At 46.5% G+C, this 21,083-nt stretch overlaps 1 long non-coding RNA gene across 1 annotated transcript; it reads right to left on the bottom strand.

Moving 5' to 3' along the window:
• Positions 1 to 2,080: 2,080 nt before the first annotated feature.
• On the bottom strand, positions 2,081 to 19,616 carry LOC121011193 (uncharacterized). The gene is made up of 2 exons (XR_005781532.1): positions 16,423 to 19,616; positions 2,081 to 2,568 (listed from the first exon to the last, which is right to left on the bottom strand). It is a non-coding gene; the product is annotated as an uncharacterized LOC121011193 (long non-coding RNA).
• Between the last annotated feature and the right edge of the window lie 1,467 nt (positions 19,617 to 21,083).

Here is a 21,083-nt window from a genome sequence, read left to right as displayed (position 1 = left end):
TGACCCCAAAATGGCAGGTGTCAGGCAGGCAGGTGGAGCTTCATGAGAATAGCAATCATCTCTATCTTGTCTTCTGCTATGTCCCCAGATCTCACCCTAGCATATCCTGCCAATAATAAATATCCAGTAAGCTTCTGTTATGGGCTGAAGGATAAAGGGAGGCTGAGGAACTAGGATAACCAAAGGCACTCAGGGACCAACATGCCGCCATGCTTGAGGAGGCCACAGGCATCTGCTGAGGCTAAACCATCACTTCCTGACCTTGACATGCATGAGTACGTGGGAGGCTGGAGGCAGAACAGAAGACAGAAGGGAGCCACCCAATTCACAGTAGGGTTCTTCCTTCAAAAGTCAGAGATGTCACATTTGAGCCTTTCTGGGGTGGGCTTTCGGATAGAAAGGTTTGAACTGTGAGTTTAATGAGCAGGAAGGCCAGAGGAATCTGGCTAACTTGGGCTTTTTATAAAATAAATCATGGGAAAATGAAGCTGTGCAACTTGGGGAAATGAGGAGGGAGGGATGGGGAGAAAGGGAGAGAAGAAACAGAGGACAGAGCAAGAAAAGTAGCTTAACCAAGACTCCCCACTAAGGGAAGGAGGGGCCGGCCTCTGGAACTTGACCTCCCAGGCCAACCTCGACCCTTGGGTCCTCACCACATTTCCAGCAGGCATGATGGACCCTCGGCCTCCCCATTTACCAAGTTGTAAATTAAAAGGCTGTGGCTCCAGCCAGGGGCTCTGGTGACATCATAAACCACAGAACCACAAGCTCAACTCACCAGAAGCCCCGAGATGGAATTACACCCTTTCTTCCTAATCCAGGCAGCTCTGGTCACTGCCGTTTTTTTTCATGGTATAATAGAAGTAAGCAATATTTTAACCATTTGTGTGTGGCCTTTCTCATATAGCCACAAGGCCCCCTCTCTCGTGTCCCCTCCTTTCCATCTCCTGCCCCACTACAGACTCTCCTCCTAAGGGGTCTCCCACAGAGATGCCCCTGCTTTCCAAGGCTGCGGCCCCTCCAGATCACTTCGGTTCTTCTGTCTCCTCCCATGAGCCAGTGGTGCCCTGACTTCTACCTTAAATCTGCTTGTTCAACAGGACCCCAGTCTCTTCTGGGCCCAGGTCTGTCCTGGAGAACAGACCCCAGATGTCTAGAATACATTCCCAGAAGTGGCACGAAAATGAACTCACATTTTATTTTATTTTATTTTTTTTTCCATGTTTTTTATTTATTTTTGGGACAGAGAGAGACAGAGCATGAACGGGGGAGGGGCAGAGAGAGAGGGAGACACAGAATCGGAAACAGGCTCCAGGCTCCGAGCCATCAGCCCAGAGCCCGACGCGGGGCTCGAACTCACGGACCGCGAGATCGTGACCTGGCTGAAGTCGGACACCTAACCGACTGCGCCACCCAGGCGCCCCTGAACTCACATTTTAAATAAATCAGGGAAGTTTACAGCTTCACGGAGAATCTTTCTGAAAGCAAATGACTGCTTTCACTCTCCTTTCACTATGTTTTTGCTTTTGATTCTTAATTTTCATAAAGTATTGCTTAACGCAAAGCGTACCTGGACATCATGTTACCTTTTACCCCTGCTTCCCCATCTTAAGCTTAACGCCAATATTCAGGTTCCTTTGGGAACCTCGCGTAGGGGAAGAAGTCACAAGGGAGGACAATAATTAAAGCAGCTATCACTTGATGAGTACCTCTTCTGTCTCAGATACTTAAATTATTCTTCATCCCTTTCACAGAGTTACTATTTTCCTCATTTTATGGAGGAGAGAAACTGAGGCTCAGGATATGGAGTATTTTGCCCAAAGTCCCGCAGTTCCTAAGCAAGGCCCTTGGATCTGACCCCTATTTGCTGGACTCAAAAATCTACATATATGTGCTCATTCAGTGTCCCCCGCCCTGAGTAAAATATTTTGAGAATACAGGTTGCATATGATAAGGACTGATCATATGCACTGGCTGATCTTCATGCACCATGATTTTTTTTTTCAGAGAGGATGAAAGTTCTACTCTATTTTAGGGTACACTGAGAGTCAAAAAACACATTCCGATGTCCTATGTGTTTGTTTAGAAAAAGCAAATTATTGCAAATGATTTCCCCCAAACCGAAAACAAAAAGTTTAACGCTACATTGATATAACTTGGTAGTAAGGAGGTAGACCAGTGACTCTTGATAAAGCGTCACCCATGAAACACCAGTATACGACGCGGCAGATTTCAAAAGAGTTCACACGCACAAGCCCGGCCGTCCGTGCTGTGTGGCAGGTGGAGGGCAAAAACCCTGGGCATGCTGGAGAGGGTCCTAGGTGGGAGGGGGCAGGCCATGGGGACAGCTTGGAGATGGCCTCCAAAGGCAAGAAACAGAAGAGGTGCCAAGAGTCAACGCGTCAGAGGTTAAATGACTTGAGGACTTTCTAAAATTTGATGATGTCATAGCTGAACCCAAGGCTGCGGGTCGCGTACTTCATAACAGAACAAGGAACATATCCGACATCATTTCAGAACGCTATCTGCAAACATTTGAGAACACAGCAGTCTTGGAGAAAAGTTGGTCTAGAACAGAAAAAAAAAAAAAAAAGTCAGGAAAAAAGTCAGAGGAAAAAACGCCTCTCCCGAAAATGCGTCTCTGCCTAATGAAGCACGTGCTTGGGATGGTTTAAGAAAGATGTGTGTGAGGCGATGACCTAATTTTTCTTCCTCTACCATCAGGGACAGTAAATAACATCTTCCCAGAGAATACAAGTGGGGAAACACTGTCAGCATATATTATACGCAGTTGCAAAGCAGAAGCGAGTGCCGCAACAGGCAGGCGTCTTGCTTCTCCAAATTCAAAGTGAGACGAAAAAAATCTAGCCACGAAGGACAATTTATTCATTCCCGGCAGCAAACATTTAATTACCAAATTAATCCCGTATCACTGTGCTGCACTATGGAAAATCAGCAGCAGCTTCTAAATGTAGGAAGACAATGGATGTGAAAACATCTTGTGGGTTTTCCTCCCAGACTGAACGTCCACAGTCCCACTGGTGGAGCTCACATACAAGAGCCTGCGGGCAAAGGTGGCCTCGATCAACTACAGAGAAAACACCAAACCTCCCTGACAGAGTGTAGTAAACACTTAATAAGTGACAGATATCACGAGCCTCTCTCCCTCCATCACTGTGTTTGTATCAGCTAGAACTCTTGCCAAAGATAGAAAATTTTAGCTCAAACTTAGTTCACAGAACTGCAAAGTCCAGCGGAGTACCAGCCTCGGGTACAGCTTGATCTAGAGACTCAATGGCACTGACAGGCCCTAGAGTCTCAGCCTCTCTCTCTCTCTCTCTCTCTCTCTCTGTCTCTATCTCTAGTCTCTCCTCCCTCTAGGGTGGTTCCATTCTCAGATAAACTCTCCCCTCATGGTCACAAGATGTCTGCAGCCACAGCAGCCTATATCCTCTCAGGTTCAAGTCCAGCTGGAAAGTACACAACCTGTGTCTCAACAGAGCCACACAAACTCAAGAAGTCAATGTAACCGCGTGCACAAGATGAGAAGAAGGTATATGTTCTTTCAAGTAAATGGATGGACTGTGGGGGTATTCCCATATCTGCCCAAATTAGAGGGGCTTCCCCTTTGGACACAAAACCTTCACTCCTACGATCTGTCAGTCTGTTGAAGCACTATGTTAAAACAGCAATTCTGATGTGATGAGGCCACATGGCTCAACTCTGCCTGAGATCTGAAACCGTGGCAATGCCGAGCTTCCCCATCTCACGTACTCCTCACCCCCAAGCCCCAGTCTGACACTCTCTTGGCTCCTTCCTCCAAGCACCACCGGGAAAATCTGGCTTTAGTTGTTCCCATTCCTTCTGGTATGTTAGATTAAGTCCTGCTCTTTTCTAAATACTTGATGAAAACTTGCTTCCTCAGCTGCCCATATCGCCATCCCTCAACAAGAAAGTGCTGGAAGACATGACCTGCCCAGCGCACACATATTTTCTGAATGCCATGGTTCCACGGGGTTCACTATCTAATGCACCTGCGGAGCTGGAAACCAAGAAATCTCCCCAACACGCTTGTCCCCTTAGCTTTACTCCCAAGCTGTTTTTGGCCCAGGTAAACCGTGCTCTCTTTAAGGACTTGACTCAAATGTCACCTGAATCTCCAAAACTGGGGTGAGTCATTCCTACTCTCGACTCCTGGACCATCTGGCTTATGCCCATAACAGTGCTGAGCTGAGATTGTTGCGTTTCCCACTCACATCTTCCCCCACCTGCCTACGCTTAGCACAGCACCCAACACAGAGTTCCAGGTCGGCACATGTTGGCTAAATGAGTTCCCACTAGAATGACAGGGTGAATATCCATACCTGAGAACCCTGTCATCTTCATGACTCCCCTGCAGTGATTCCTGATGTGTGCCCTACATCCTCGTGGCTCAAAGTAAGAAGCAAAGCCATAGGACTGGGCTTTCTTTCTCTTCTTCCTGTCTTATCCAATTCGATGCCACTGAACAAGGCCAAAAATGATATAAGAATGACAATATAGTGGTTCTAGACTTAAGGAGGAAAATAAGCCATTTGATAAATACTTATCAAGTGCTTCCCACAGGCAAGGTGCTGAAAAGGAAAGTGGGTGTATGTATTAGTCAGGTTAGGCTAGGTTTTGCTACAGTAACAAAGAATCCCTAAATCCCGGCAGCTTTTAACAACGAAGGTCTATTTCTTTCTCATGCTCCACACCCAATGTAGGTTGGCAAGGGCACCCAGGCTACTATAGGAACTGCTGTCTCGAATATAGTTGGTCAGCATCCCAGGGGCATTAAAACCCTGGGGGTCATTGACTGGCAGTCAAATGACATACGTCATTCCCACTCACTGCTCACGTCCCAGAACTAGGCCTCATCCAACCATAAGAGACCAGAAAGTGCAACCCTACCGTGTGCTGGAAGGCAGAGAACTAGAAATATTCGTGAGCCGCACTCACGACGCCCATAGTAGGTTAAGTTCTGGGCCTTGGGCCTTGTCTTTGAGGAGGCATGAATAACATGTAGAAGGGGAATAAAAAAGGGCAGCATTCATATGAAGGAGGGAAGAAAGGTGAGGGTGGGCGGTGCCGGGGTGGAACGTGTGTGTCCCAGGAGTGTGTGACAGTCTGCCGAACCTGGGGCTACCATCTGTTACCATCTGTTACGCGTGTAGTATGCACCTGCTAAGCTCTTGTGCGAAGCGTTCAGATCAAGGTAGGGTGCTCAGGAGGCCGGCAACAGAAACCCACTCCGGCCAACAGGCAAAAATGGCGGTGCTGGAAGGCTCCAGGGGAGCTCACAGAACGAGAGGAAAAGCAGATGAACCAGGCCTTCAGCTCTAGGTCTGTCGGCCATGGAGCCGAACGTCAGCCTCTTCGGCTCCGATGTCTCCTGTCTTCTTACCACGCAGGTTTCGGGTTCCCAGCAGCGAGGCTACAGCCCGACTGGGTCTGGGGTGCACCATCAGCAAAGGAGGCCCAGGGTGCTGGACGGCGACCCCGCTAAGACTGCACGCGTGCTGTAAGGATGCACCCCGGAGGGGAACCAAGGTGTTGCTTCTAGAATAAGGGGTAGTGACGGGTGACGCTCAGGCAAAACAGATGTTCAAAGAGCACGTTAAATCCAAAATGGGTCCTCACGAGCACGACATGGGCATCAACCAGCTCCTTTTTCACACCAGGCAGCTGAGCACTGGAGCCTCAGGGATGTCCCAACATCGCTCATCTGGTGAGTGTCAGAGGCCTGACGCCATGGGACCCCAGGGCCCGTACCTTTACCACTGTGATTCTGCGGTCTTACACAGATCTGGTGGCAACTTTCTGTTGCCCTTTTTTTCAAGATGCAGGAAAATGAGGAGAAGGAATTTGAAATGGCCATATTACTTCCTACTAGACAGGCAAGCATCATATCCATAGAACACTTTGTGGTCTACAAAGTGCTTTCACACATACAGTCCTCCTTACACAGTGTGAGGAGGGCAGACTTCTATCATCCATTCCATTTATTTGATGAAAACATGGGACCCAGATCAAATGACTGGCCGGAAGCTGGTGAGGGCGGGCCCAGCATCTCTAGGTCTTGTTTTCCAGTTGGAGATGCTGACCTGGCTGGGGCTTCACTGGCAGGTGTGGGACTCAGTTTGCCGGTCTACGGCATGGGGCTAGGGGGCTGTGGTCAGCTCCAGAGCCAGAGAACAGAATGGTGCTTGGGACTGACCAGGCACATGAGACGCATGGGAACCCAGAGTCTCTAAAGAGAGAGCTTGGTCTCCCAGCCTCACCAGGGGGCTCCAAGGGCAAGTTCTCTGTTGCTGAGGGCATGCAGGTCTTACTTAAAGGTGTTAATGGAAAAGGGGAAGTGTAACTGCAGGGAAGCTCAACTTTCTGTGTCCCTCCCATTCCTGACTTAGATCATTAGCAGATAGATTGTTTCATGCTACAAAACAGAAAGCTGAGGGCAAATTTTCATAGCATTGGGAGTGTCTATAGAAGTGCGTTAAAATAAAAGAATGGAAGAGCTGAGTATTAAAGCTTCCCTGGCACTTGACCTCAGCTTCCGTGCTGGATGGAACCAGCCGCTCCTGCTTCCCCGAAGCTTGGAGGGAGTAAATATGGTGGTTGGAACTGACCATATGTCCCTGGTGTCCCACTGTCTGGGCTCAAATCCCAGCATCACTGCTTGCTACTCTGTGATTCTGGGTGAGTTATTCTTTTCTCTGAGCCCATTTCCCTCTTAGTTAAACATACCCACTTTGTGGGCAGGAAGATAAGTGGGCTAATCCACAGAAAGCACGTAGAACAGCACACAGAGGCACTCAAAGACATTCAATAAATGGTAAGTCAGACAGAATGAATGGCCTGTCCAAAGGTACACAACGAGGGTGTGGGGTAATGAGGGTCCACACCCAGATCAGAGTCCGGATTCTGAATGATTCTTCCTACCAAGCCATGTGGCCTCTCAGAGCCATGCTGCTTCTCAGAGCGGACTTAGGTTTCTGGTGGAATGGGGTCAATTAGTGTCTCATGTCCCTTCCCATTGAAGCCACAGCTCTGTCATCATCCCATCTTCAATGGACTCGTCCCCTTGGTGAGAAGAAAGCATAATCCTTAGTGTAGATCTTTTTGTTAAACTCACCTAGCCTTGTAGTTGTCAGCCCTTCCCCAACCCCTTAAAGGGGGCTCTGTAGGCTCGGAACAATGCGAAGAACAGTGCTTTTTGCACAGAACGTGCCCACTTACATAGAGGAGAACATTTCTTCCGTGGAGAGTCCTCTAGCTTGACCCTGAGGCAAACTGATTGAACAATTAGAAGACACCCTATCTCTTGTAATAGGGAGTCAAGAGATGCTGTGGGCTTCAGGTATGGTATGATCAGGGCTCTATCTGAACGTCTCTGTGCAGCAACTTCTTGCAGTAGAAGACCTTGTTCACTTGTTTTATCAGGGGAGAGAGGGAGGATGTCATATCTCACTCCAGCTTTGGCTACATACCCATCCTGACCCAGTAACTGTTGCTGAGGCAATGCCACATGATCTCTGGTTCGAATCCAAGTCCCTGAACCAATTACTGGGAATCATCCTACGTCAATCAGGCCCTTGGGATGGGGATGGGCTCGGATTTTCCTCCAGGGAGAAGTGGAAACCAAAAACACAGTTCTGTTGCAGTGGAGGAAGGAAGAGTAGATGGTGGGTACTCAGCCAACAATGCCCACCGTGGGACACAAGGACAGCGGAGGGCAGGGGCGGCCCAGTAAGAGACCACTGTGCCTAGGAATCCAGGGGAAAATCTCAAAACAAGCGTCACATCTCTTAAGTTAAAACTGCACGATGAGATCGCCACATGTAATTTAGGAGGAAAGGATCACAATAGTTACTATTTATTGAGCAGCATCAGCTCAACACTGATGTGGGGGCTTTCTCTATGGGTTCTTTACTAACTTAATCCTCACAGCAGCCCTTAGAATTTGGAACTGACCCTCCCATTTCACAGATGAGGAAACAAGGCTCTGGGCACTAGGGTGACTTACTCAAAGTCACACAACTGAGAGGGACACAGTGGGAAAACAAACTTGGATCTCTGAGTGGAAAAAGCCCCAGCACACCACTTTGCTTGGTATACTGCAAGGAACAAAAGTAGGATGTGTGAGTTAATTTCAAATGAATCTAATACTATTGTTGGAAAGCAGGAAATAAATGACCTTCAGCCTCTGGGTGCATGGGAAAACACACACACACACACACACACACACACACACACACACACATTGTTAAAATTTAAAAATAAAATGCAAAGTGGGACGAGGAGAATTGGGGGAATTCTGAGGAAGCCACCATACATACTTCTCTCTGAACGCACAAAATCCTACTTAGATTTGGGGTGGGAACATGGGACCCCCCCTCCTCCACCCTCAGCCAGGGCCAACTTGTCACATTGGACATCACTGTGGCAGTGATTTAAAAGGTTATTTTTTGCTAACAGGATCTTTGAAAAGGAGATATGTTTTGGCCCAGCCTGTCCATCACCTAGATGGGCATCTACAGTATTAAAATGGGCATATGTACTAAAGTGAATTTTCCTTGTGAGGAGCACTTGACTGCACGGGGTTTTTTTTTGTGCGGGTGGGAGTGGGAGCTTGGCTCATGGGATACTGGCCATCTGTGGGTCTCAATTGAGAAGGTGGCCCTGTGGCTGTCCCCATGGGCTGCTACAGTCTGCATCCACTCCCCTGCCCCTGCAGTGGAGGTTGAGGTGGACTGCCTTCCTCTTGCCACTCTAACAAAGCACCACAAATTTGGGGGCTTAACATAATCCAAATGTCTTATCTAGAAATACTGGAAGGCAGAAGTCCAAATTGAGTCTTACGTGGCTAAAATCAAGGTGTCATCAAATCTGTGTTCCTTCTGGAGGCTCTAAGGGGAAAATCTGTTTTCTTGTCTTTTCCGGCTTCTAGAGGCTTCCTGCATTTCTTGGCTAGTGGCCTCTTCTTCTGCCTTCAAAGCCAGTACAGCAACATCTGCTCCCACTATCACATCTCTCTGCCTTTGACCCTTGCCTCCCTCTTATAAGAATCTTTGTGTCTCCTGGGCCCATCTCGATAAACTAGGATAATCTTCCCATCTCAAGATTCTCAATCACACCTACGAAGTCATTTTTGCCACGTAATGTAACATAGTCACGGGTTTAGGGGATCAGGACATGGTCTTTTGCGGGGGGGGGGGGGGCCACAATACCACATTAAGGATAATAAAAAAAAAGGCAACAACTTATGTAGTTCCATGATCCACCATTAAAGACTCAGACGCTGTCTTTAATGGATCAGCTTATTTTTTTTTTAATTTTTTTCAACGTTTATTTATTTTTGGGACAGAGAGAGACAGAGCATGAACGGGGGAGGGGCAGAGAGAGAGGGAGACATAGAATCGGAAACAGGCTCCAGGCTCTGAGCCATCAGCCCAGAGCCCGACGCGGGGCTCGAACTCACAGACCGCGAGATCGTGACCTGGCTGAAGTCGGACGCTTAACCGACTGCGCCACCCAGGCGCCCCGTTTAATGGATCAGCTTAGAAGGGGAAACTAGCAGAGGAATATCTAGCACATCATTGCTTTCATTTGAGATTTTCTATTTTAGTTTGATAACCTTTAATGGAGAGAATTTTGAGACTCTATACACATATGTGCAAACACAGTGACTAGGAAAATGAGGAAACTGGCTAGATGATTCAGGATCCTCCTAATTATTTATTAGGCTGAATATTTCCAGATAAATTCCCCTCCCATCCAGATAGTTTGAACTTGAATGGCCGTTTCCCTTTCCATGAGCAGACCCCAGGTGTGTCTTTTTCCTGTCCCCTCCTACCTGTGACTACTAGGAGGCTGGTCACAGGTGGCTCTGTGAGCAGACAGGGAGCTGGGCGAGGGCAGGGGTGGCTGGGGTGAAGGCATGGAAAGAACGTAATAATACAAATAACTATCAACTATTATCAAAACAAATATGCCTTTAATACTTACCAAGACAAAATATGTCCATATGCCACCTAAAATACTCCCAGTTATTACCCATGTCAGACTTTTCAAACTCTGTGCATACAAATTGCCTGGGGACTCTTGTTAAAATGCAGATTCTAATTCAGCCCAGTCTGGGGTGAGGTGTGAAATGCTGTATTTTTAAGCAACAAATGGTAACTTAAGGTTCAGCAGACCATATCCCACACTCACATGACCCTGAGGCCTGCTCATTCCACCCCAGCATCCCCCACCCTCCCCTCACCTACCTCCACAGGACTGGAACCCTTTTTATTCCCTCTCAACATTCTCTTCCCCCCATCCAGCAAAGACAAGGCTGGAATTTAGCTACCATGGACATCATTAGTGCTGTTCACCCAATTATTTCCAGTTCTCCCCTTTGAACACACGGATTGTACTTCCTGGTCCCCTGATGGTTGGGTGGAGCCTAGGTCTGGCCCATGATTTGAGTGAACGTGACACATGTCCTTTAATTAATTGTTCTCTTCCCATCTGGGACGGTGACTGACCATACTGAAGATGAGGGTGGCTTCTCCAGCAGCCTGGGTGCCCTTGCCAACCCACGATGGACGTGTAGTGTGAGAAAGAAATAAACCTTTGTTGTTAAAAGCCCCTGGGGGGCGCCTGGGTGGCGCAGTCGGTTAAGCGTCCGACTTCAGCCAGGTCACGATCTCGCGGTCTGTGAGTTCGAGCCCCGCGTCAGGCTCTGGGCTGATGGCTCAGAGCCTGGAGCCTGTTTCCGATTCTGTGTCTCCCTCTCTCTCTGCCCTTCCCCCATTCATGCTCTGTCTCTCTCTGTCCCAAAAATAAATAAACATTGAAAAAAAAATTAAAAAAAAAAAAAAAAAGCCCCTGGGATTTAGGGGTTCTTTGTTACGGCAGCAAAACCTAGCCTAACCTGTCTGATACATACACTCTAATGTCATACACTTTACTCTTCAGCACTTCGTATGACGGAAGCAGCTGGTCTTCTGTCAAATGGCTTATTTTCTTTCCAAACCTACAATTATCATTTTGGGCCATGTTTAGTGGCACAGAATCTGTGCCAGAAGAAGAGGAAAAAAAAAAAAAAAAAACACATCATGTTTCCCTGATTCTTACTGAGCACATGTCAGCTGAAGTGGGACCCAAACACCACTTCCTCTAAACTTCTTCAAAGGCCTACATTTTTCCATGCCAGCTCTGGTTCCCGGTAACTTTCTACTATACAGTCTCATTCTGAAGGTATTACATGAGCCTGCCAAGGGGGAGTGAAGTGTGGTCCACGATTCCATGAAACAAATGTGTTCCCAGATAACTGGCTGGGCTGATGTGGGAAGGGTTCCCTCAGCATAGACGGCAATTTCTTCCATATGTGATAACATCACCTCTCACTAGACCACAAATCCAGAAACTGTGTAAACTGAACAAGGGACTCTGGGGGAAGCACCCAAGTGCAGTGGAGAAAGCGGTGAACTAGGACTAAGAAATGTGTGCTCTAATCCAAATTCTGCCATCCTGTGTGTCCACCAGCTTCTCTTGAGGGCCAGTGAAAGAAATCCGACTCATACAACTTAACATGAAAAATAGAAATGAAAACCTCTTGAAGTTCCCAAAAAAATGTCAAGAAGAAACTATCTGCCTCTGTGACAGCATTCTGCTTTTTGTTGGCTCTGTTCTCAGATCTGCTTTCTCCGAGTGGCAGCAAAGTGGTCAGAGCATGTGGAGGCTTATACTCCAGCAGCTGAGCAACCTAGGAGAAAGGAACACCCTCTTTTCCAAAGGTTCCATCCAAAGTCCCCGAATGGAGGGGCGCCTGGGTGGCTCAGTTGGTTAAGCATCCAGCTTTGGCTCAGGTCATGATCTTGCAGTTCATGAGTTTGAGCCCTGCATTGAGCTCTGTGCTGACGGCTCGGAGCCTGGAGCCTGCTTCGGATTCTGTGTCTCCCTCTATCTCTGTCCCTTCCCTGCTCATGCTCTCTCTCTCTCTCAAAAATAAATAAACATTTTAAAAAATGTTTTTTAAGTCACTGAAAAGAATTTCATTGGTCTGGTTTCAGTCACATGCCCATCCCTGAACCAACCAATGTGCCCAGGGCAATGTCAGTGTTCTGACTGGCCAGGCCTGAGGCACATGCTCATCCCTGGAGTTAAAGGTAGGAGCAGCTTCAGTCAAGCCATATGGACTAGGAGCTGGGAGACTGTAAGTCTCCCCATGAAAATCAGGGTGCTATTTCCAAAAAGGGGGAAATGATTGCTGGAAAGACAAAAGCCACTGTAAACCACTCCGGCTGCCAACCTTCTCCCACCCTCCCAATCTTATCAATGGTTAAGTCAAATTCTTTGTCAGTCTCCCAGGGAAACTGCAAAGGCCTTACAATGCCACCTCATTTCGCTGCCAACCGATTGCAAAGCGACACTGACAAAGATGCAGAAAGCCATGAATTCCAGAAGAGTGATGGTGGACAGCTGCTTAAATCAAATGCGGGGCTGTTGGCAAAGGAGGATCTGGCCAAAGTTAGCCCGGCTATAACTCAAAAGGAAAAGTCTGCAAGGGATGATGCTAAAATAAGTTTTTAAAAAGAATGATTTAAACATCAGAACTTGATGTCCTCAAATATTTTTGTCAACACCCGTCCTTGTTATAAGACGACTCTTATAAACTGCTATCTTCCAATTTAAAAAAAAAAAAAAATTGTACATCTTATGGTCTTAAAAACGTTACATCCAAAAAAAAAAAAAAAATCAACATTTGACTCTTACTTTGCATGTCCTAAGAGTCAGTGCACAGTGGCAATTATAAACTAAATTTGGTTAAGTGTATGGTAGGTACATCTTCCCCAATTAAATGGGCAGGAGGGGGAAATCTCCTTGAGGTCTTGATCGGAATTTACCTGAGCCTAACAATACAAGTAAGAATTCACAAACGTATCGGCTTCTTGTGCTCTCTCTTCTAAAAAGTCTGTTTGCAATCTTTGCCCACATTTCTAGTTCCTGTTCTTGTTGATTTGCAGGTATCCTTTTTACATTCTTGATACTAATCTTTGGTTTTGTGTATTGCAAATATCTTCTAGTTATTGTTTGAATTCATTGACCGGTCAAGGGGTTTTTGTTGGCTTGCATGTTTTGGATTCAGTAAACGTTAGCCTCTATTTTGAGCGAATTTACTTGAAATGCTGTTTCGCAGCACCAATTATCTTCAGATATGAGGGTCTTCTGCAGTTCAAAATCCAACTGTTTCCTTCGAGTCAGTGCAAGATGCTGATAAATTTTCACTCTGACTTCTTTCTTTCAACATTCCTAATCAGCACCAGGAAATAACCCAATATCTTTCCTTGGGATGGGCCAGATTAGATATACTTAACAGGGCTGGTGTTTCCCTTATATGATATAGTTTGTCTTAAAACTGATAACTTCTGGCAAAGATCTTCGGTTTCTCTAAGTTATTTGTTAGGAATTCACAAATACTCTAGTTACAGCAGTATCATCCTTAAATGCATCAATTAAGTTAGCCATTTTCTTTTTTTTTAATTTTTTTTTAATGTTTATTTATTTTTGAGAGAGACAGAGACAGAATGCGAGTGGGTTAGGGGCAGAGAGAGAGAGGGAGACACAGAATTCGAAGCAGGCTCCAGGCTCTGAGCTGTCAGCACAGAGCCGGACGTGGGGCTCAAACTCACGAGCTGTGAGATCATGACCTGAGCCGAAGTCAGACGCTCAACCAACTGAGCCACCCAGGTGCCCCAAGTTAGCCATTTTCTAAGAAGGTATCTATGAGAAACCGGTCTTGTCATATAAGTTTCCAGTTTAGAAAATAACATACCATCTTTATGAAACTTCAATAAGCACACTGGATTTTATTCACTAATATACACTCAAAAAAATATATTTCTCCATCCAGACAAAAAACAAAAAACCTTTACTTTGTACCATATAAAAAAATGAATTCCCGATGGAGTAAGGTTCTAAATGAAAAATAAAACAACATCACAAGAACATTTTCATAAAATCTACAGGAACCTTTCCTAGTAGACAGACTTGAAAGTTAGAAATCCCAAAGAAAGAGTAGGCAGGTCCAACAACGTAACATTTGTAATTTTTTAGGATGTTCGTTTTTGGATCAACCCAATTGAAAGTGAATAAGCAAGAAAGACATTTACACACACACACACACACACACACATACACACACACACACACACACACACGTACATATGTGCATGCAAAGTAGGACAGATCCTGGATTGGTTCATTTGGTTTTCATTATGCGTTGAGAACCCACACACTATTTTCACCCTGCGATCCTCACCTTTGGCTTTTGGCTTTGGCCGGTACCAAGATGCTACAGCCGGTGTAAGCACCAGCCTCCCTCAAGAAGGTCCAAAGGCAAAGGAAGGGAACATGGCACTCCTTGGGTCCCTTTTTAAGAATGTGAAACCATCCCTTACACCTACCTTCTCCGAAACCCCCAGCAGACTTCCATCGTGGGGGAAGCCTGTGTTTCCCCACATCTCATTGGCCACAATCCCATCACAGGCCAATGCCTAAACCATAGAACTAGGAAGAGGAGGGGATAACCACAGTTGGCTTGAACTAATCAAAGTTCACCCTCTGGGGGCTAGGGAGAAGCCCATCCACTACCCCTAAAGCTCATGGCTGCCTCTGTTAGCAAAGAAGGGGGCATGGCTGTTGGGCAAACAACCCAGCATACCTGCCATAGAAAATAGAACACCTCTTCTTCAAAATAAACAAATAATTTTTTAGTTTAAAATATGTGCCAAGCTGCCCTCAAGAAGCACATAGTCTAATGCAAGAATTGGCTCATTTTTTCTGTAAAAAAAAAAAAAAAAGAAAAAGATGATAAATATTCTGGGCTTTGAAGGCCGGTTGCTATCTTGTGCAACTACTCAGCTCTGTCACTATAGCTCAAAAGTGCTAAATATAGACGGTACACAAAAAAATGGGTATGGCTGTGTTCCAATAAAACTTTATTTACAAAAACAAGAGGCAGGCCAGATTGGACCCCCGGGCTGTAGTTTGTGAACCCTTGGTCGACAGGAAAGATAAACATGTAAACTAATACCTCACACTGGCTTCAGAGATGGCTTGTTTGGCAAACCCCAGGTCTAAGCTAGACACGTACTTTCTACCTGACCGTGGTCCCCACTACTCCCTATTACCCGATACCATGCCACTTTCACATTCACTGTCATGATTCCGAATAAAGGTAAAGGTCGTTTCACCCACAGTTCCAGGAAATACCCCCTTTCTCATTTATGGCGACCTTAGAGACAAAAAATTTTGTGCATAAGTTTCATTAACAAATACCACGTAATGAAACCATTTGTTCCACTGCGATCCTTGGTATACTTTGGGACCACAGACACACACAGAATTTAACTAAACTATTTGGGCACTGCTTTTTCTAGGCATGCAGTCCAGAGGAGTCCCATGATAATCCTTCCTTGGGAGTGATCAACAGCCCTGAGTGGTCCCTGTTGACAAGCTCCGTGGTAACCCAATCTCTGCATTCTGCTGACGAGCCACACTCCGGCGGTTTATGAGCTCAGTGGAATCCCTCAATAGAATTATACCCTTTTATTGAGTCCTGAACCATATATTATCATGAATACTAAACCAGTTCAAATGGTCCATCCCCTCTGCCTCAACATTGGACAAAGCCTTCAGCAATTACCCTTCTCTTCAAAGAATGTGTTTTCTTCGGCACTGAATCCCGCTGGAACCTGATGTGCCCAGGCCCCCTGCACTTCACCTCCACGCTCAGAGCTAGGCTGCCCCCGTCTCACACTGGTGTCCGGGGTCGTTTAGACAGGGACCACTGGGAAGCCGACTGCCTCCCTTTCCATAAAGAAAGGATTAGCAAGGCAAATTAAAAGCGGGCTCAACTTCAGAGGGAATGGTTACACCCCTTGCAGCCCTTACCTGCAAGTCAGGTGACGTCAAGCACTAGAGAAGCACACATTCCCACCCTCAGTGAGCCTGCGGTTCTCCAAGAAGGAGATGCTTTCCTCAACGATTCTAAGTGAGATGTGCTATTTGTCTTCATTCGTTCGATAAATGTCTCTTTGGCATCTGCTTGTGCCAGGCACTGCAAATACAGTGAGGAACAGTACACCTGACCATGTCAGGTGCAGTGTTGAGGGGGAGCTGCAGGTAGGTAATAAACAGATCGTCAAGTCCGCGAGGTGAAATTAAGTCGGCATAAACAATATGAAGGAAAAGAACAGGATGTTGTGGGTATGGGCTTCCCATGGCTGCTGTGACAAAGTGCCGTGACAGAAACTGATTCTCTCACGGTGCTAGAGGCCGGGAGTCTGAAAGCAAAGTGTCTGCAGGGCCACGCTCCCACCAAAGGCTCTCGGGAAGAATCACTCTTACCTCTTTCATCTCGGGGTGGCCACAGGTGTTCTTTGGCTCACGGCACTTCTGGCAAAGGGTCTCTATGGTCACATGGCCTCATGCCTTCTCGTCTTCTCCCTCTGCGTCTCTCCTCTGTTTGTCTCCTATAAGGGCACTTGGGATTTAGGACCCACCCAGATAATACAGGATGATATCATTTTGAGATCCTTAACTTAATTACATCCTCAAAGGCCCTTTTTCCAAATAGGGTTGCATTCACAGTTTCCAGGACCTACCTTTCGGGGGCTACCATTCAACCCACTGCACCGTGAGAAATAATCACGAGGTAACTTCTTTTAGATCAGAGGGGAGTGAGGGAGGGCCTTTTAGGTGGTGAGATTGAAGCCAAGAGTTGAAGAATAAGGAAGAACATACTGTGCAGAGTAGAGAAGTGGAAATAGGGACCAAGGCACTGCTGCCTGAGAGTACACTCTGTGCAAAAGCCCTGCAGAGGCTGAGTTTACAGTGCCCCAGAAACTGAAAGGCCAGCGTGGCCAGAGCAGAGTGAGTAAAATGGCCCGAGTTGTCCTGGGAGGGGTGGGCAGAGGCCTATTCTGAAGCCACAGTAAGGAGATGAGATTTCACTTCTAGGGCAAACGAAAGCTGCTGAACGGTTTTAAGCCTAAGAGTAGCATGATTAGATTTACATTGCACCCTCAGGATATTTTCCAATAGCGTAGCTGGCCTCAGTTTAAATTGGGAGTTACTCTGCATATCGTATTGCCCAGTATCTGTCTTATTGCACGTTTTAGGAAGTGCAGTCTAGAGACCAAAAATAATCCAAAGGCATTCCAACCTTTCCAGAAAAATCACTGCAATCTTCTAGAAGCTCAAAAGGGATGTAATTCACAGTCCACACCAACATTTAAACCCTTTCCCCACTGCTCCCCTCCTCGGTTCTCATGCCTCCTACCACACTCTCCTTGCCAGTTTCCCTCTCCAGCCCAGCCTTGGCTAATTCCCCATTAGAATCTCTCCCGAAACCCCAGCCTAAGGTTCTTGATGTCTTCACCCCCCCTACACCCTCTTCCAGGACCCATTCGGCAGACGCGCAGTCTCCCTGAGCAGAAAGAGGGGGGAGAGGCTGAGCGACCAGGGACAGAATCCAAAATCCTATGTCTGTCTCTCTCCCTTTCTCTCCACTTCCCACTCCCCTCTAGAGAGGCAGTGTGAATACAATTTCATGCTTCATCTTATTTCTTTTCATGTACAAATTTTTTAATTTGTAATTATAACCTCCATGAGGGCAGAAACCGCATCTTAAACAAGTAGCATTCCCTACACTGCAGAGCGAGCTTCTTTCCACAAAGGTGAGACAGACTGCTTACAGAATCTTGCTGGGACCCTGAATCTTGGCTCTGTGATCCAGCATTCTTCCGACATCATCTACAAAGTCGCTGAGCTGAAACTGTCTGGTCTTAATTAAGCTTTGGCGACATCTGTCATGAGTGATTGGTGACATTTTTCCATCCACTCATCACTCCTAAAAATGGACGCATTCCTGCTAATGAGGATTCAGGAGACTAAGACAACCCGGAGCATAGGTGAGGGAGGGCACAGGAATCGTGCAGGGGGAGCAAGGGCTTCCCCATTGGAGATCCTGTTCCCCAGTGTCTCTGGTGTGCAGAATTCCTTTCCACCAGAAGCCTGTCCTATCAGTGAAACACGATCCTAAGAAAGGGTAAAGGAAAGCAGAAAGACATGGTCCCCAAGAAAAGCTTGGCAAGGCAGGAACCTCCAGGGCAGGAACTGTGCTTAATTCAACTTTGTACTCTCTGCCTCCCCCAGACCACCACTTCCAGGCTCCTGGGCTCCTGTGCTCCTAGGCTCCTAGTTGAGGACTTAGCATGCTATAAAGTTGGTGGGTTGGTTGGTTGGTTGGCTGGCTGATTGGCTGGCTGGTAAAATGAACAACTAAAATCTCTAACAAGAGCCCTAAACCTCCTTCCCGAGTGCTATTCCTCCAAGACTTGGCAAAGGCCGTAAGGTCACACTTGCCCCTGCTCCCTTAAGCTAATCCCCAACTTGCCAAACTAAGAAAGGAAATCAATGATTTCCTAGAATCCCACTGTGTTATAATAAAAACATACATATTTGGTTTTTGCCCTGGGTTGCTGGCATGGAGCTCCTAAAATGTGGAATTCTGTGAGTGATGGAAAGTCTTCTGTTATTCCTCAGGAGCCCCTCTGACCCACTCCTGCGCGTATGCTAATGACGTGACCTTTGGCAGGCCCCCCCAGGAGCCGCAGGATAGCAGCCTGATGCCCAGGAACGCACCTCCCCCTGCCCAGCCCCACCTCTGGGGAGGGGAGAGTGACCACGGACTGAGCTCAATCAACAACCGCCTGTGATTTAAGCAATCGTGCCTCTGTAAGGAAACTTGGCTAAAAATTCTGAAACACAGGGCTAGGGGAGCTCCCAGATCGGTGGACATATGGACGTGCTGGGAGGGTGGTACCACAAAAAGGACATGGAGACCCCCTGCCCACACCCCCTGCCAGTTTTGCCCTGTGCTTCTCTTCCATCTGGCGGTTCCTGACTTTTGTGTCCTTTAAAATAAGACTATAACCCAAGTACAGCACTTCCTTGGCTCCTGTGAGTCATTCTAACAAATTATCAAACTGGAGGGGCGTGAAGGTGGTGAAACCCCCCACATCTGTAGTTGGACAGGCAGAAGTGCAGGTAGCCCGGGGACCCCGCCTGCACCTGGCACCTGGCGTGGGGGCAGTGCTGGAGGACTGAGTCAACCTTCAGGGTCTGTGTCAGCCGTGCGGGGTAACTGGTGTCAGCACTGAAGTGAAGGACAAGATGCCCAACTGGTGTCAGAGAATAGAAGAACTGGCTGGGGGGGGGCGGGGGGCAGGGAATGAAACACACAAGAGACGCCAAAGATGTTCCCGAGCTGCTGAGAGGTGCACACTGGAGCCATCCAGCAGAGACGCGTATCTGTTCGAACTCTCTCATTCAAAGCTTGTAAGACCACCTTAAATCTTATCCTTTCTAATGGTTTACAAACTTCACTTAAATCCCTCCTCAAAAGCAAACACGTTTGAACCACGACTACGTGTAAGGTGCCAAAAGCAGACGGTCTTCAAACATTCAAGCTCCTATGACTCCTAAAAGAATTCTGATATAGGACATAGGCCCCTGCACAGTTTTGGTTAACATCTAAAATTTTTATCATACATTTAAATAAGGCAAAGGCTGTGATTCCTACTGTATTGTAAATATTGACATTTTATGAATATAAAACCATTACGTCACTCTCTTAAATGTCCCCAATGGAATTTAAATGCCATAGCAATCTGATACTCACCATCAGTTATTTTAAAAAATACATAAACAAACTCTTCTTTATGAGTCGGAAAAGCTTACAGCTTTTCCTTTCTCCTCTTTGAAAGCATATTTATTTTTCCTCACTGAATTTTATTGTCATATAATTTTTGTGCCAGAAAGTCTTTTATTATTCACCTTATCATAATTCTCTGGAAGAAAAAAAATGCGTATAAACTGAAATTCCACCTTACTTTTTCTTTCCCACAATTGATCCCTGAGTGTTGGAAATTCTTCCTCTGGCCAGCTATCACTGCAATTATTACTTGTACATGTCTGATCAAGTCAATATAGGTACGTGACAGGTGCAACTGTATATGTGTTACATACATACATACAATTAATTGAAAATATGTGTCTTTTTCATGTTTATTTATTTTGAGAGTGCATGTGAAAGGGGGAGGGGCAGAGAGAGAGGGGGACACAGAACCGGAAGCGGGCTCCGTGCTGACAGCTGAGAGCCCAACGCGGGGCTCAAACCCACAACCGTGAGATCAAGACCAGAGCCGAAGCTGGACGCTTCACCGATTTAGCCACCCAGGTGCCCCAAAAATACATGTCTTAATCAGAATGACGAGACATGCAGAGGCTTCATGGACACCAGTATTTTGAATGTCACTATCTGGCATTTCGGGGTGGGGGAGGGCTCAGTCTTTCTTTGTCAAAGTGAGAAAAAAGGATCTGGAAAGAGGAGGAGAAATGGAAAGCTGGCTTCCATAGCAGGTACATTCTTAAATGGGTCCCTTTAAAACTACCTTTACCCACATCCCCTTGGAAAGTTCTCCCACACCTGCAGAGGTACCAATAACCCAGGTCTGAAGATCAGGTCATGGAGAACTCCGATAAGAACAAGACACAATTCCAGTCTTTGAGGAGTTCATCTGGGGACGGAGATGTGCTCTGAACACATCATTCCAGATGAATCACTGTAGGAGATGTAAGGAATTGTTCAAGACAATAGATGAGGTAGAATATTGGCCCCCAAAGACTCCACACCCTAATCCCCAGAATTTGTGGCTATGTCACCCTACACAGCAAAGGGCAATTAAGGTTGTTGATCAGCTGACCTTAAAATAAAGAGATTCTCCTGGATTATCCCAGGTGGGCCCAAAGTAACTGGGTCCTTAAAAGTGGGAGAAGAAAGCCGAAGAGATCAGAGGGGTGCTGAGGCAAGACTCAACTCACCATTGCTGTTTTAAAGATGTTTTTATGCCCATATTAACTTAATCCATATGACTACATTGTGAAATAGATACCACGACATCTATTTTGTGGATGAGAAATCCGAGGCACAGAGAAGGCGTAAG

The sequence above is a fragment of the Herpailurus yagouaroundi genome, unplaced genomic scaffold, assembly GCF_014898765.1.
Source record: "Herpailurus yagouaroundi ecotype Mexico unplaced genomic scaffold, PumYag 29, whole genome shotgun sequence".
Taxonomy (NCBI): Eukaryota; Metazoa; Chordata; class Mammalia; order Carnivora; family Felidae; genus Herpailurus; species Herpailurus yagouaroundi.
This window is presented reverse-complemented; position numbering and strand designations above follow the sequence as displayed.